Here is a 17,449-nt window from a genome sequence, read left to right on the forward strand (position 1 = left end):
TTGGCATTGACATATCCAGAATCATTGGGCATGTGAACACAGCTCCTCACTAGTTCCCGAGGCTGACCCCTGGTGTATTGTTCCAAGAAATACAGACAATCTTTTGCATTTTGTGTTTTTGCTTCAATGCTATGTTCAAAAGCACTCATGAAGGTCTTGTACTGGAGAGGATCACCATCAAATATTGGAATGTCCCTTCTTGGCAGTGAAAATAAAGACTGTTGATTAACCAGTAACGATATAATTTCGTTTTGTCTTTCCAACACTGACTTTAATTGCATATTTTCATTAGCTGTTGCTGGATGTGCTTGACTTGTTGATTGGGAGCAAGACTGATTCTGAGTTTGAACTCCATCTTGCTGTATTGTTAAATTGTCCTGACTTAAAGATGTATCTTGTATCTGTACATCCACTTGTTTTATTTTGTGGCGGGCACCCAGATGTGTATACGACTGCAAAGCTGAAACACTGTCACAAGCTTGTTGTCCAGTTACTGTTGGCATAAATGTTTTAGCATAAGCATTCAATGTTTGAGATCTCTTCTGTTCTTTCTCAAAATAGGAATTCATTCCATCTGATCCAGTTTGTGAAACAAATGCTGCTTGAGAACAAACAGGTCCCTGCTGTAGCACCTTTACTTTAGCCATTGATGCTGCTATTTCAGTCTCTAAATTCAGTTCCTCTTTCTTCTTCCTGAGCTGTTCCACTTGCTCTTCCAAGGCGTGCTTTTGTCGCGCCACTAATGCAGCCATGTCCGCTTCTGCTTTTATGCGGTCTGAAGATGTTGAAGATAGAGATGACCTACTCTTAGATAAGCGGCTTCCTCTTGAGCCTCTGCTGCCAACATTGGAAACACTGTCACTTGGCTTCACCTCCTCTCCAATATCATCATTACACTTTGCGGTGTCAGAAACACAGGATTCTGTCATGATTTTATCTCCAGAAGATTCACCACAAGTTAGATGAGATTCTTGGGGATGAGAATTTCCCTCTGTAGTTGCAGTTCTATCACTGACTAATTGTCCATCTGTAGTTAAAAGCCACCTTCTGACATCATCCATAAATGCACCATTGAATTTATGAATGCTTGAAACCCACATATTTTGTTTCTCTTGTTCATCTAGCGGAAGCAGTGGAACCACAGATTCACGAAGCATGGTTATTTCTTGTGTTAGCAGTTTTAAATTATCCAAATGAGACTGAACAGTATTGACATTTTCTCTACTTTGCATAAATTCTTTGATGGTTTTTATCACAGCTTTAACTTCATTAACTTTCGTTTGACGTTCCTTTTGAAGCCTTTCAATCTTATTTCCTAAAGCTTTAACAGTGAGCTTTGACTGTCTTTTTCCATCTTTGTCTTTTACACCAGAAACGGAGTTGCATTTGTTTGACTGCATTTTATTCCCTTACTCGTGATTAATTAAATGTCCATCTTCATGCACATGCATCTGTTGTGTGCGTGTCCATACCTCGGATCCAACAATTTCATGAATGAACGTAATACCAGGCTGTCGGTGAATGTAGGCTGTCCTGCGCTCCAGTAGCGTCTCTCACATCCGAAAGTTTCCTCCTCAGAAGCAATCGCATAGGCCCAGGGTAATCCAAACGTAATATTTCCAAGGGACAAGGTCTCTGAGAGCCAATTTTTTGTTGACTTAATTGTTGCGGCAAAGATCAATTATATGAGGGCCGTTGTGGGCTAAACTCGGGGCTCTTTGTCCGACGCGCGTTCCAGTGAATTCCAATACTTCTGTATTAGCGACACATTTATTCTTTCCATTAAGTTCCATAATTATTTCCCACACATGAATAAACGTTACACTGATTATACAGACTCCTCCAGAATGTGTGATGCGATACGCGGTCAACAAAAACTGGACAACCTCCGGCTCACCCCACTTCCTCATCCATTCATCTAAACACCGGTGAGTTGGTACCTTTCAAACATTTTGACACACACACACACACACACACACCCACTAACACGCCCACGCCGATGCTGATGCTGAGAGTCCTGTGCCACCTCATGAATATCCACACATACTATTGTGGCTCCTACAACAGGGGAACACCAAATCTCACTGTTTTTGAGCAGTTTGTCAGTGCTTTGATACACGGATTCAGATATTCATTGAGGTCCCGGACCCACCGCTTTTTGACTAGTATGCTGGGGAAAACAATATTTAAAGTGGAGCCAAAATCTATAAAAAAAATGCCTCACGTGACCTGTTCTGCTCCAGGTTGGACATAGAGGATGATTCTGCTCTCCATACAGCTGTGGCTCTGTTTATCCTGTAGGGATACTGATGCTAGTCCTAATTGGGAAAGAGTGCTGTCTTAAAGTGCCTCCGGAAGAGTCTCTCAAACCACTTTGAGACCGCTGAGGTTTGGGTCACTGGTCTGTAGTCATGGAGGGAATTGATGCCTGCTTGGTATTGGAATGATGGCAGCAGATTTAGAACAGGTCAGGAAAATACAATGTGCCAGGGGAGAGATTAGAAATGTCTTTTGAAGCCTCTGTGAATTTCGATGTAGAAACGTATTGCAAAAGTGTAATGGAAACACTTCTTTTCCTCATTTACGTGTCCTTGGACATGACATAGCGGCCAATGACCAGTTAATTTCCAATAAAGATGGAACAGTGTAGAACAAACAACAGTGAATTTCAGAGTTTTAGAAACTAAAATAAGAGACAAAAGCTAAGAAAATCTGTAGGAAGTTCTTTGTAGCAAGTAGAAAACCCCCCAAAAAGCTACGTGGCTACCTTGCATAAGCCGCAATTTTTGTAAAATCTTGCAAAAATAACTAGATTTTACAAGACTTGATGCTAATGCGCTACAGACAGTTCAGTGGAAACACTCACAAATCACAATTTTATTTGTTGAAACTTAAAAATATAGTTTTAATTTAAAAAAAAAAAAAAAGGTAATAGAAGCAGCTTGTGATGAGCTGTTTTAATGTCCTCTTGAGGTTGTGTCTGTCTAGGCTTTACTGCTTGCTGTTCTCTGAATTGTTAGTTATTATGTCACAGTCTTTCAGAAGGAGCTGGACCTCTTTGCCATCCATGGTTTTCCACTTGGGAGGACACTGGTCTGCCTGCCGATGGTAAGAATGTCAATACAGCTCCTTCTTTAAAGATCTGTTACTTAGTTCAAGTCACAACTCTGAGTACTAAAGCTCACCCTCCTTAGCATTTTTTTTTTTTTATTGTTACTACCTGCAGCTTTGGTTCTGACAAAAAACCACAGTAATTCTACTGAAACAAGTTACTTAGAGTTAAACCAGTCCCTACTCTGCAGCTAGTCCAGAACGTTGCTGCATGACTTGTAACAGGAAGCAGAAAATAAGAACACACTACCCCATTTTTCCCTCACTCCATTGGCTGCCTGTACATTTTAGAGATCATTTGTTAAATCCTTCTGCTTGTTTTTACAGTTTTAAATGGTTTTGCTTTAGCTTATCTGTCAAACCTGTTGCACGTCCTCATGGTCCCACAGGTCAGTTGACCAGCTGCTCGTCATCCCCAAAGCTAAAAAAGATGCTCAGAGGGGATAGCATTTCTCTGTAAGTGCACCTTAACTGTAGAACAGTATACCATTACATATTCATCTATTTTCTGTCAATGTCTATTTTTACAGCTCATCTTATTTTACGCAAAATAAGACTCCAACCCAACCTGAAAACTGATTTTATTTGCTGTTACTTCTTATTGGGTTGTGTGTTTTTCTTTAAATCTTATTTAATAATATTTCATATGTTTAATGTTATCTACATTTTTTTTTTTTTTTTTTTTTTACAGACCTTTGTTCAGCTGGAGCTGGTTTTAAAGGTTTTATAAATAAACTGATTTAATTTGATGTAATAACGTTATTATCACCACAATGACACAATAGCCTGCTGGATTAAGTAACTGGATAATCAAGAGCAATTAGAAAATACTTTCTAAGAGCTAAAATTTTATGTTGACTTACTGTTGAATAACTCATGATGTCTTTTCTCTCTTTGTTCTGGAAGTTTTGACTGGACATTACTGCTTTGCGTTGCTGTGTGGAGCTAGTTCTGAAAGTGATGCAACTACTTTTCTATGCCGATGAATGAAATAGTCAGCTTAGTTTGGACCACTGTGGTCAAAATAAACAGAAAAAAAGACAAATCTTCACTTGTACGTGTCTGAAATACTATTGAAATACATAGCTTTTTTAAAAAATAAAGTATAAAACATGAATTTATCTTTAAAAGCATAGTAATAGCCGATGGTCTGTCCAATGAAACAGGCCCCTTTCCCGCTTCATCATCAGGTGTATGTGCCCTGTTATAAAACTTAAGCGAACTCTTACATTTGGTTGTAAATTCTCAATATCAGCTCAAACCAACCTGAAGAGCTTGAACAAGGGTCAGGTACAAGTACATCCTACATCTGTCTTACAGTTTATGCATAACAAGTTACAGATGAAGGACATTTCCATCCCTCTATGGTTGATCATTTCCTATAAAGAAACAGGCCATCTTTTCAGAAGGCTCTGTATGGGACCTGGCATGTTTAAGCATATTTACAGCCGGATTTGACCTTCACAAACCTTCAGAGATTAATATCACTGTCCGCTGCAAAGATATCGTGGAAAAGTAAATCTGATCTTGGTCTAGCTTCTTTGAGAATCTAATGAAAAGCAGTGTGATCCATCCCCTGTGTTTATGCAATTATGACTTCATTTAGCATTGTGTTGTCTTCCTGTATGGTCTCTGTGCAGACTCATTATCCATCCACATGCTCATTTTTGTTGTTTTATTCTATTACACTCTGTGTTTCCAGCACAGGAAAGTCTAGAAATAGTTTACCTAGACCATAGATGGTATTAGTAAATCACTTTTTATAGTGAAGCTGTGAGGAAGTCTTTCATTGAAGCAAGGCCTGACAAAAGACAAAATATGCTAAATTAGGTACACTGTAAAAAAACCAAACAAACTGTCATTTTTACAGGAAAACGCTGGCAGCTGTGGTTACCAGAGAATTCCTGTAAAAAATACAGCAACACAGTAAATGACTTTACTGACGATATCTGTAAAACGATTTACAGTGCTTTTATGAATCAGTTAATTGTATAATTAACAGGAAAATATCAACAAGAAACTAATTTTAAGTATGCCTTTTAAAATGGTTTTCTGTATATTCCATATAAAATATAATCGTCATTCATTATACTTCAGGTTTTAAGAATGAAGTTATAATCTAAAAATTGTCTGCAAAATGATTACTACTCCACAAACTAAAACGTGCAAAAATACATCTTCAGAGAAGAAAATGGCGAAATATCACCTTTTGGGAAGTTTATTTAACAGGTAGCACCAGGTTATGAACAAGTGGATGCAACATTTTTTTCCAATGTACACAAGATGACAAGTCCAATCTTGACATTTTTCTGTCACTTTAACAAAGTTTGTGTTGCATAAAACTTGCCTATCTCCACAATGATGCCAACAGGCCAAGCTAGAGTTCAGATCTGTGGAGACACCCTTCATTTCTAACCGAACAAAGTAGTTTTATACCATACTATAGAACATGATGTCAAAGTAAGACAATCTTTATGAAACAAGTGGTTGGTGGACCCTCTTCTCGAAAGTTATAAAGTGCAGTTTTAAGACTTTCAAACAAAAATGACACATTGTGCCTTAATTGCCATAGTACACAATAAAATTTAACAAATGCAGTTTAAGGCTTTCATAGAAAAAAAATGATGACATTTGAACTTTTGTCCATAAAGTTACTTAGTGCACCTTTAAGATTTTAAAACAAATATTAGATATTGTGTAGACATTACCAGAACATACATTGTGAATTTAAAAGAGCAAAAACTTTTAGTACCTCTACTCAAATGAACAGTCACAGAGAGTTCACAGAAACAGTCCATGTTTAGGCTTCACACCACTTATGATCGGCAAGTTCCTGTATCAGTGTGAGGACTCGAGGGTTCACGCTGAGGCGATGCTTTGAGTTTTTGTTCTCCACTTTGGTTCCTTTTCTGGGTTTATCAAGAAAAAACACCTGTAGAACAAAACATTAAGTCATTTAATTGGTCAATTAAAAAAAAGCAAAAAAATAAATGTATATACAGTATCTCAAAAAAGAGATACATGCCCGTTTTTGCTAATAATTATTACACATCCATCCATCCATCTTCTGCCGCTTATCTGGAGTTGGGTTTTGGAGGCAGCCTAAGCAGGGAAAAGCAGATTTTCCTTTCCTCAGCCACTTCAGGGGGGATCCTGAGGCATTTTAAGGCCAGCCAAGAGATAAAATCCCTACAGTGTGTCCTGGGTCTTCCCCAGGATCTCCTCCTGCAAGTGAATGCTCGAAACACCTTACCACAAAGGTGTCCAGGAGGCATCCTAACCAGATGCCTGAGCCACCTATATAGGTCTCTCTATGCAGGGGGAAAGCGGGTCTACTCTGAGGATGTATTCATATCAGGATAGTTTGCTAGACTCGATCCGATTGGGGACTTGGCTCAGTTGTAGGGGGGTGTATCCATTCAGACAGAGATCTTGTTTACGCTGCACTTTGGTCAAATGAGCCAAACCATTACAATAATATGGCCCCGTTCCTACCATAGGTGGCACCACACTATTATTCTGCTATTTATTTTCATGCAAATATACTGCAGTAGTGCACTCCAACAATGGACGCAGTATGAACAACAGACGAGGCAGGGGACCCTTAACACCATTGCTATGCATTTACCCACAATGCAATACTACCTAAAATCCAGGAGGTGACTTTTTCCTTTTTTCTTTTTAAAAAAAATCTGCTTCCTGTATTTGGTCCTCTTGAGACGGTCCTAGACCTGCATTTGTTGGTAGACCAAGTCCGCTTCTTTGGTCCGAATCAGAATTCATTTGGCGCATTCACATTTCCCCAAACAAAGTAGACTTTCCAAGCAAACAGACTCTTATTTGAATCTAAAAGGCTGATGTGAACGGTCCTGATCTCTTCCCGGATGACCGAGCTTCTCACCCTATCTCTAAGGGAGAGCCCGGCCACAAAGGAAACTCATTTCAGCCGCCTGTATACGACATCTTGTTCTTTGGGTTACGACCCACAGCTCATGACCATAGGTGAGGGTAGGAACGTAGATCGACTGGTAAATCCAGTGCTTTGCCTTCTGGCTCAGCTCCTTCTTCACCACGACAGACCAGGTATAAATCTGGTCCACTATTCCCCAGGACGAAAAACACACTGCTCCTCCTCAAACTGGGATTCAATTATCCGACGGATCCTCCCCTCCAGCACCCCTGAATAGACTTTACTGGGGAGACTGAGGAATGTGATCCCCTGTATTGGGAACACACCCTCCAATCCTCCTTGGAAAAGGGGACCACTGCCCTGATCTGCCAGTTCAGACGCACCATTCCCAATGTCCACGCAACGCTGCAGAGGTGTGTCAGCCAGGACAGCCACACAGCATTCAGAGCCTTAAAAAACTCTGGGTGGATCTCATCCATTTCCGGGATCTTTCCACTGAGGAACTTTTTAACCACCTCAGAGACCTCAGCCCCAGAGATAGAATAACCTACTCCCAAGTACCCCAGCTTTATTTCCTCATTAGAAAATGTGTTGGTAGATTTGAGGAGGTCTTCAAAGTATTCCCTCCACTGACCAACAGCATCCCGAGGTGAGGTCAGCAGCTCCCCGTCTCCACTGTGCAGTGTTGATGGGAGCACTGCTTCATGGTTGAAGCTCTGCTGGAGGTGGGAGTTGAAGCTCTCTGACAGGAGGCTTCTCCAGACATTCCTAGCAGAGCCCTACAACACATTAGGGCTTTCCAGGTTTGACCAGCATCTTCCCCCATACGTGAGCCAATTCATCACTAGGTGGTGATCAGTTGAAGCTCTGCCCCTCTTCACCCAAGTGTCCAAGACAAGTACGACAATATGACTACAAAGTTGATTGTGGAACTGCGGCCAAGTATGTCCTGGTGCCATGTGCACATATGAAAACGCTTATGCTCAAACATGAGCTGTGTCCTAATTCAGAAGTGTGCAGACTACATAGGCTAAAAAGTGTTCTATGTTGTCTGCACACTTACTTGCCAGTGAAATGAGACGGCCTATCTAGTGTAAAATTATTACCCATAGTGCTCAGGTCCTCTGTTGCCTTGCAACTACATATGTGAAGTTAATCTAATTACCGATCCTATTCTTCCACAAAAAACCCAAATATATTTTTTAAAATCACCAAAAATGGTGCCAGTAATTTTAATTGTATTTATTTTAATTTTCCTTTGTGATTAAATGACAAACATGAGGAGGAGGTGGTTTAGACGAGCTCTCCTCTGGCTGACAGTTATTCCTGTCAAGCTGATGTTAACTTCAATGAACATTAATCTTTGTTAGACACATATGCAGTCATCCTCATATATATTCATACCCTCCCATTAAAGGAGGAGAAAAACAGCTACCTGGCAAATAAGCTAAAATTGACAAAAGTAAAAATAAATTACAAATTTTATGAAAATCATGAAATCATGAAAGATTTTTTTAAAAGCAAACAAATATGATAAAACAATATATGTTCCATCAGTCATAAACTAATATTTAGTTGAACAATCTTGTGATGTTTCCAGTCCGTCAGGTGTTTTCTGTTCCTCCCACTCAGACTTCTGTACCTGTTGACAGGTATTTTGTCCCATTGTTCATCACAAAAAGGCTCTAACTTGTCCAGGGCCGAAATGGCTGTTTTTGTTTTTTTTCTTTTCCTTTAATTCAATTAAGTGACAAAACAGTGTCTTAAATTATAATTTAGCACATGTTTAATTATTGTTCCTTTTTCCAGTCTCCAGTTATCTGAGTGACTAATAAATTCAGTCTTTTCATTAATGAAAGGGGACGAAGACATCTGAGGACGACTGGAATGAAACTGTAATAGCTCCCAAACATGAGGCACAATGCAGAAATGATGGAGGAGATCTTTGTGTTGACAAGGTTCCTATCCAGACTCAGCATGTACCTTGTTGAAGAATAGCAGGACTGTCCTATGAATAAATTATTTAAAAGGCTGTATTAATAAGTGCTGCACATACATGCCAAATTCTACAAGCTGCAATTAAAAAAGAGAGAGGTATTAAATAGACTTACCATAGACAATAATGGCAGGTGTCAGAGGCACTTGCTGTTGTTGGACCTCTTCTGGCAGACATGTGTCTTCTACATATAAAAACATGGACTCCTCCTTCTCATCAAAGTAGCTAAGTAGAAGAAGGATCATCTCTGTCACATCATCTGAGCAGCCACCCTGCTGTCCCCGCATCCTCTGAAGCCTTGCATAAGTTTGAAGGAACTTGAGAAACTTAATACTTTTCCCCTGGTTGATATGTTGGCGCTGTGTGTAATAAGTGGACTTTATTAGACATTTTACCTCCTCTGGATTGGCATCTGAGTGCTGGAACATCACTTTGAGTTTTTCCATCTTTTGCTGCTGGCTTTCTTGAGTTTCTTCGCGAGGGAGAAATTTTACATTCCATTTAATGCATCCATAAGTGTCCTGCATTGCTGCTCTCTCTTTTAATGGGATCTCATCTGTGTAGTCTGACTCATCAGTCTGATGTTTTCTTTTTCTGATTTTGGGTGTTGAAGTACGCCTCACATTTTTTATTCTGTTCTGCAACTGTTTGACAAGTGAATAGTAGCCTCTTCCAACAATATCACCCTCTATTACATCTTGCAGGGAATTTGGATATTTTGCCACCGTTTTTCTTGCTACGTCAGTTGAGTGCTTTTTACCTACATGAGGGCATTTTCCATCATTTCATATAACTATAAATTTAAAATAATAAATAAATGGTAGGATTAGGATGAAGGGTTAGGGTTAGGGGTTAGAGACAAATTAGGAAGTCCATGTTAGTAGATACAGTTTTGGAAGTGGTTTTTCAGTGTAAATAGATACAAATTTGGAAGTCAATGTAAATAGATACAAATTTGGAAGTGAATGTTAGATACAGTTTTGGAGGTGAGTGGTTTTTCTATGTAAATAGATACAAATTTGGAAGTCAATGTTAGTGTATAGTTTTGGAAGTGGGTGGTTTTATATGTAAATAGATACAAATTTGGAAGTCAATGTCAGTAGATGCAGTTTTGGAAGTGAGTGGTTTTTCAATGTAAATAGATACAAATTTGGAAGTCAATGTTAGTGGATACAGTTTTGGAAGCTTAGTTTTTCAATGTTAATAGATGCAAATTTGGAGTCAATGTTAGTAGATACAGTTTTGGAAGTCTTAGTTTTTCAATGTAAATAGATACAAATTTGGAAGTCAATGGTGGTAGATATGATTTTGGAAGTCTTAGTTTTTCAATGTAAATAAATACAAATTTGGAAGTCAATGTTAGTAGATATAATTTTGGAAGTCTTAGTTTTTCAATGTAAATAGGCACAAATTTGGAAGTCAATGTTAGTAGATACAGTTTTTGAAGTGAGGGGTTTTTCAATGTAAATAAATACAAATATGGAAGTCAATATTCATATATACCATTTTGGAAGTCATGGTTTTTCAATATGAATAGACTTAAACATGGAGGTCAATGTTAATAAATACCGTTTTTGGAAGTTAATGTTTTTCAGTGTAAATAAATACAAATATGGAAGTCAATATTAATAAATACTGTTGTGGAAGTCATACTTTTTCAATGTAATTTCACTTAAATATGGAAGTCAATGTTAATAAATACTGTTTTGGAAGTCATACTTTTTCAATGTAAATAAATACAAATATGGAAGTCAATGTTCATAAATACCGTTTTGGAAGTCCATAGTTTTTCAATGTAAATCGCCTTAAATGTGGAAGTCAATGTTAATAAATACCGTTTTGGAAGTCATAGTTTTTCAATGTAAATAAATACAAATATTGAAATCAATGTTAATAAATACCATTTTGGAAGTCATACTTTTTCAATGTAAATAGACTTAAACATGGAAGTCAATGTTTATAAATACAGTTTTGGAAGTCAATTCAAATTTTTTTTCAATCTTTTTCTGTTTTTTTAAATACCAACTAGGCTCCATCCGCTCCACCAACATGGTGTCGGAGCCATCCTCCAGCACAAATGTTCCCCTATTCCCCGGTACCTTCATCCTCTTCTGGTGTATCATCCTGTTTACTCAGCCATGTGTCTTCAGATTTTGAAAAGACAATAAGCATTGACAAGCTGGAGAAGGCATTTGAACACTTCGTGTTGAGGCAAAAGGAGATGCTAAAAAACATTTTTCCTGTCCCAGGGCAGGGCAACTTATCAACCCCCATGATAACAGAAAACCATGCATCACCAGGCATCCTACAACATTTCATACTATGCGGTCATTGAGGAAGAAGAGGCCGACAGAGTTGCCCCCCTCTGGGGACCGTAAGCCGCATGCGCCCTCTAAAGACCGTGAGCCGCATGTGCCCTCGGAGGACCCTGAGCCACAGACACCAATAAAGTGTAACTCATGGACCCCCATGATAACAGAAAGCCAGATTTCACCACACAATCATGCTATAGCATCCCGCACCATGCGATTGTCGATAAAGAGGCTGCCTGCAAAGCCGCCACTATCGGGGAACTCAGAGCTGCCGCTGCTGCCATTGGGGAACTCAGAGCTGCCGCCATCAGGGAACTCAGAGCTGCCGCCATCGGGGAACTCAGAGCTGCCGCTGCCGCCATCGGGGAACTCTGAGCCGCCGCTGCTGCCATCGGGGGTCCCACAGATGCCACCCTCAACACCAGCTTGCCAAACACCCTCTGCAGCTGCTGATGAGACTCTGAGCTCTGAAGAGCCTGCCGAGGTGACACTCATCAAAGGAGCTCCCATTGAAAAAAGCACCTCTGATGGTTACTTGTATGGTGGGTGGAACGAATGTGAATACATACAAATTAGGAATCAATGTAAAATTATAGCAATCTGGGAGCTTAACACTAACATTTGTGTACTTGCTTCTCCTGTAGAAAAGGTCATAGAAGACTTTCAACAATATCGACTTGGGGCCAGGCAAAAATGCAAAGATATAGAAAATGCAAAAACCGCAGCTCGCCACTGCCACATTTTCTGCACCTACATGTTGGGAAAGAAGACAGGGGATGAGAAGACCTTTAAGAAGCTGTGTTTCCTTACCAACATTGACCGAGTAAGACGGTAAGTAAATGGGTTATGGAAAATGGGCTGCAACTTCCTCAATTTACAACCAATAATCTTGACATTCCTTTTTGTCAGATACCCACACTACCTCGCTAAGAAGGGCTACGCAGCAACAACCATCCGGAACATGCTGATCAATGCTACGTTGTTTTATAAGCACACCCAGCACTCATACCTAAAAGCGGTCCAGCTGACAATATCTGACATGGAGCGTGTGATGTATGAGCGGAAAAGGATAAGAGCAGATGTCAACCAAGATGTGGTGCTAAGGAGACAGAAAGGTTAAGACAGACTGTCAGGTTCCTGCTGCCCAGGAAACCAAATTCCTCGGTGTTGCCAAAATGCGGATACCACAATTGTTGAGTGAGTGCTGCGTCACACCCAACCATGGCAAATTATGGTAGGTGTGGTCTTTGCTTACTGTGTAGACATTTAAATTTGCATTGCATGGTTACAGTTTTAGTAAACTGTGTTCTGTCTACTTTAGATTGAAGATCACAAAACTGCAAAGAGTTTCGGTCATGCTTCTATTGTTCTCTCTGCTGAAGAATATGAATGGCTGAAATTGCTTGCTGAGGGGATTTGCTGCCCAGATGGGACAAAATCCACCTATGTGTTTCATACCACCACTGGAAATATGATACACAAACCAACTTTGATGCTCACAGCTGCCTGGAATGATGCTGGCTGCACTGGTACAGTCAACTTCATGATGATCCGAAGCAGTATAGCTACTCAGGTGAGGCTCCTCACTTCCCTCCTTCCTTGCTTCCTACCTTCTGTCTTATCTTCTTTATTCCTAAATTCTCTGCTGTTTCTGGACCAGGCAGACAACCACCTCACGGAGACTGGCAGGAAGAAGGTGGCATCATTGATGTGCCACGATGCACAAACAGCTGAACGATTTTATGTTGCATTGCCACGGCGAGATAAATTCTTCCGTGCACGGGAACTGCGCATGTCCGCCTTGGACAAAGAACTACAGAATAGTGAGTCCATACCGAGTGACACTCCCTCCAACTCATCCACCTCCATCTCAGTTCGTGGCAGGTCCAAGCATAGGTCCAGGGATCGATCTCAGCCAAGGTCCCGGCCCTCCAGCTCGTCCTCCACCTGCACGTCTGTTCATGGTGGGTCCAGGCTGGATGAAAGTCCCTCCAGCTCCTCGATGTCCACCTCCATCTCGGTTCGTGGCAGGTCCAAGCATAGGTCCAGGCATCGATCTCGGCCGAGGTCCCGGCCCTCCAGCTCGTCCTCCACCTGCATGTCTATTCGTGGTAGTTCCAGGCTGGACGACAGTCCTTCCAGCTTCTCGATGTCCACAACCACAAGTCCACAACATACATGGACGCACCCTCTTCGCCCAAAGCCCTTCGCTCAAGTACCCCTGGCAACATGAGACATGGTACATGCTGGGTCTTCTCAGGTTACAGATCGGATCCGGGATCAGGGATGACCTCACAAGAGGTCCCCAGCCCCCTTGTGAGTAATACACAGACTCTAAAAAGGTCCATGTTTGCAGCCCAACTATTGTTCCAGAAACACAGTTTCACACACAGACTTAAAAAAAGACATCTTCAAAGGTCCCCATTTTGTTAAAATTATGTTCAAAGCCATACTGTTATGAAGAGTTGAAGTGAGGGCTAGGCCCCAGTGATTGGGCCCAGTGTGGCCCATTTTTATTAAAATTATGTTCAAAGCCATACTGTTATGAATAGTTGAAGTGAGGGCTAGGCCCCAGCGATTGGGCCCAGTGTGGCCCATTTTATTAAAATTATGTTCAAAGCCATGCTGTTATGAATAGTTGAAGTGGGGGCTAGGCCCCAGCGATTGGGCCCAGTGTGGCCCATTTTATTAAAATTATGTTCAAAGCCATACTGTTATGAACAGTTGAAGTGAGGGCTAGGCCCCAGCGATTGGGCCCAGTGTGGCCCATTTTATTAAAATTATGTTCAAAGCCATACTGTTATGAATAGTTGAAGTGAGGGCTAGGCCCCAGCGATTGGGCCCAGTGTGGCCCATTTTATTAAAATTATGTTCAAAGCCATACTGTTATGAATAGTTGAAGTGAGGGCTAGGCCCCAGCGATTGGGCCCAGTGTGGCCCATTTTATTAAAATTATGTTCAAAGCCATACTGTTATGAACAGTTGAAGTCGGGGCTAGGTCCCAATGTTCAATGCATCCAGCCTTTACATATAAGATATGTATGTGGTTATGATGGCATTTTTTATGCCAAAAAATAAAATGGGCAGTTTTTAATGCCAGAACTAACAGTTGTCATTCTTGTCTATCTTGAAATGTACAGTCATAGTTGAATGAGCCCTCTCTCCATTGATTTAGCATGAGAAAGGGACAGGGTACATATTTCTTATGATAATAGATGCAAACCTGGAAGTCCATGTTAATAGATGCAAAATTGGAAGTTAATGTTTTTCAATGTAAATAGATGCAAATCTGGAAGTCCATGTTAATAGGTGGTCATTTGGAAGCGGTGTTAGGGGGTCTTTGAGGGGTGTGGGTCCACTGCCGAGGTCCAGTCGATGGGGTCTCAGGGTCAAAGGGAACGGGGCTACTACTTCCAAATTTGTATCTATTCAATGGATGTATAATAGATACAAACTAGGAAGTGAGGTTAGGGGCTGGGTGGAGCAATCCCCTCTACCCCCCCCCATTGAACTGCATCGGCACCCTATTGGTGCTCACAATACTGCAGCAAAGAACATTTTGTCATCCCACCAGGAGGTGGTGCATGTGGGTCACCTCTCTGCACACAGGAGGGAGGGGGGTCACATCCTGGAGGAGAGTAAGCACTTCCCCTTTTCAGTCAGCCGAGCACATGGTGAAGAGCAGAAGATGACACATTGTCTGGAGCCAGAGACGAACAGGCCGCACTACTGACACTGCCCCCAACATCCCCACAAGACTCAAGAGGAATAATTTGGATGTGAAGGACAACATAGGAGGTGAGTTTTGTCTGGTTTTCATACTTTGAACATATTGTTTGACTGCCACAGGCCACATGTGCTAGCTTGTGCAGGCCTGCTAGCCTGTGCAGGCCATGTGCAGGCTCATAGCTTAATTATGTGACTTGCCTTCTAATGTGAAGGACAACATAGGAGCTGAGTTTTGTCTGTTTTTCATACTTTGAACATATTGTTTGGCTGCCACAGGCCTCATGTGCTAGCTTGTGCAGGCCTGCTAGCCTCAGCAGGCCATGTGCAGGCTAGTAGCTGAATTATGTGACTTGCCTTCTAATGTGAAGGACAACATAGGAGCTGAGTTTTGTCTGTTTTTCATACTTTGAACATATTGTTTGGCTGCCACAGGCCTCATGTGCTAGCTTGTGCAGGCCTGCTAGCCTCAGCAGGCCATGTGCAGGCTAGTAGCTGAATTATGTGGCTTGCCATTTGCTACTACCATTTGCTCCAGACACAGCCCTGGATGTACAAGCCCAGGTCTGGATCTCCCCACCCACAGATCCTCACCCTGGCCTGGACATCAAGTCCCTGAAACAGAGCCTCATGCCCAGAAACAGAGCCTCATGCCCAGAAACAGAGCCTCATGCCCAGAAACAGAGCCTCATGCCCAGAAATAGAGCTCTGTTCCTGGGTCAGGAATTTCAGATGAAGGCCTGAACCTCCACAGGTCCTCCAGATGTCCTTTACGGAACCTCCAGAGGTCCAGTCAAGGACAACTTGAAGTCGCATGGTAAAAGATAGGAATCTGGAGGTCAATGTTAATAGATAGGAATCTGGAGGTCAATGTTAATAGATAGGAATCTAGAGGTCAGTGTTAATAGATAGGAATCTAGAGGTCAGTGTTAATAGATAGGAGTCTGGAGGTCAGTGTTAATAGATAGGAGTCTGGAGGTCAGTGTTAATAGATAGGAGTCTGGAGGTCAGTGTTAATAGATAGGAGTCTGGAGGTCAGTGTTAATAGATAGGAGTCTGGAGGTCAGTGTTTACGAATGTTTACATGTCCAGAGGTCCTCCATACACCCTTCAGATACTGAGCTCTGCTACTTTGCCAACAGGTTCTTTTGAAGACTTAAATCTGTTCTCCCACCTGCCATTTTCCCCACAGGTCCAATGAGTCAGCGCACCACTCTACCATCCCCCACTTCCTCCTGCTCCCAACACGTGCACCTTATCGAGCACAGGCCCGGAAATGAGTCTGGACAAACTGGGCCGAGAACCGGTTGAGATGAGTGAGGAGGATGCCAGCAAGACCACCAAACAGCAGGCCCCTGAGGGGGATGCCAACAACACCACCAAACCGCATGGCCCTAAACCGGATCGTAAAGTGGTTGAGGAGGACACCGTTAACACCACTGGACCATCGCGCCGCTATAAGACTCTTTCTAATCTGTCAAACTGGTTTGATGCAGAAGAGACTGGGGAAGCAGAAGGGCCTGTCCTCCAACCGGAGTACAGAACGTTGCCGAGATGGGGCAAAGGCTCTGCCAAGGATCAGGGGTCGACCAAGGAAAACAGCCCTGATGCCGAACAACACTCTCCACCACTGCACTCCTTTTCATGAGCCGGAAGGGGGCCCGAACCACGTTCAGCCAGGGGGTCGACCAAGCAGCCCCATTCCAGTCGTTAAAGCAGGGGATGGAGGGTCAAAAAAGATGGGAGAAGGTCTCGGTAGAGTCAAACATGACCAGGCCACAAATCCACCTTGGTGAGTGCAGTATTCTTTAACTGTGACTTAGAAATGTTCTGCATGTGCTATGAAATTGGCAAGGCCTAGATTTGAATCTCCATTACATACTTTGGTTGCTAGCGAGCTAGCTGGCTGGCTAGGTCGCTATCTGAGCAATGTTGGAGATAAAAATCTGCCCTACCTATGGAAATAGATGGTATTTTGGAAGTCAGTGGCAATAGATACAAATTTGGAAGTGCCATTGCATACCCTGGTTGCTAATGAGCTAGCACACTGGCTGGATCTCTAGCTGACGAATGGTGGAGCTGAAAATGTGTCCTCGCTCCAGGTTTGAATCTCCATCATTGTATACCTTAGTTGGTAGCAAGCTAGCTGGCTGGCTAGGTTGCTAGCTGAGCAAAGGTGGAGATGAAAATCTTCCCCTTTGGAAATAGATGGTGTTTTGGTAGTAAATGTTAATAGATACAAATTTGGAAGTCAATGTTAATGCATACAGTTTTGGAAGTCAATGTAAATAGATACAAATTTGGAAGTCAATGTAAATAGAAACAAATTTGGAAGTCAATGTAAATAGATACAAATTTGGAAGTGCCATTGCATACCCTGGTTGCTAATGAGCT

The sequence above is a fragment of the Telmatherina bonti genome (assembly GCF_933228915.1).
Source record: "Telmatherina bonti genome assembly, chromosome: 1".
Lineage (NCBI taxonomy): Eukaryota > Metazoa > Chordata > Actinopteri > Atheriniformes > Telmatherinidae > Telmatherina > Telmatherina bonti.